Genomic DNA, 1,258 nt, shown 5'->3' with positions numbered 1-1,258 from the left:
AAAAGTAACATTTATTTTTCAGAGTTGAAACAATTGTGTTATAGATACCTGAAACTATATATGGGTAACCATAGGCAAAGATTAGTAACAAGTTTTTTAGGATTATCACTAAGTAGTTATTATGTGAAGTGGAAACTTTATTACCTTAAACTTCATGTTCTTTCACATTAAAAAACTATCTAGGGGGCACGTGCTGTATCAGGAGCTTCACCCAGTTCCAGCACTTAAAAGAGGCTCTGCTGGGAATCCTGGCCCCCACCAGCAGGCCGTCCTGGGTAACACGAAAGTGAAGGAAACACAGGGAGAAATCCTCATGAACTCATATTCGGTAACTCATTTTGGTGTCAAAGATGACACCAAAAGCACAAGCAATGCAAGAGCAAATATATAAGTTGGACTTCATCAAAATTTAGTTTTTTCGTGCATCGAAGGACTATCAAGAGAGTGAAAAGACACCTCACAGAATGAACATTCATAAATCCTACAGGTGATAAGTTTTTATCACTCAATAGAAAGCTTCCATCTCAATAACAAAAATGCAAAGAACCCACTTAACAGATAGGCAAAAGCCTTGAATAGACATTTCTCCAAAGATGAAATACAAATGATGGTAAACATGAGAAGATTCTCAACATCACTAATCACCAGAGGGATGCAAATCAAAACAAAAGGTGATACCACTTCTACCCATTAGGATGTCTAAAATGAGACAAGTCAGGAAAAAGTATTGAGGATGTGGAGAAATTGGAGCCCATGGCCACTGCTCGTGGGAAGGTGAACTGGTGCAGCCACTGCGGAAGAGAGCTTGGTGGGTCCTCAAAAAGTTAAACATAGAATTACAATATGACCCTACTATTTCTCTCCTCCCTATACTGAAACAGGTACTCAGATATGTTATATGAATGTTCCTTGTAGCACTATTCAAAATGGACAGAAGGTGGATACATTCCCAACTCCTTCAATGGTTGAATGTTATCAGAGTTTGTCCACCTGTTTAGCAGAGCCAAATACTTAACTCAGAATTGCAGTGGAGAGAGACTGGCTATTTTATTATGAATGGTGCCACCCAGGAGAATTGGAAGCTAATGCTCAAAAGCCCAAACTCCTTTATAAGACGGGGTTTTAAAGAGCAAAATCACAAGACATCATAAATAAAGGATTCGGGGTCATGAGCCTTGCAGACTGGTCAAGAGTGAAGTAAAGGCAGTAAATCATAATTTCAGGTCCTGAGGTCAGCTTTGGCATCCCTCAGTCTGCT

Source organism: Pteropus alecto, unplaced genomic scaffold (assembly GCF_000325575.1).
Source record: "Pteropus alecto unplaced genomic scaffold, ASM32557v1 scaffold30, whole genome shotgun sequence".
Lineage (NCBI taxonomy): Eukaryota > Metazoa > Chordata > Mammalia > Chiroptera > Pteropodidae > Pteropus > Pteropus alecto.
Note: the sequence above shows the minus strand (reverse complement) of the source record.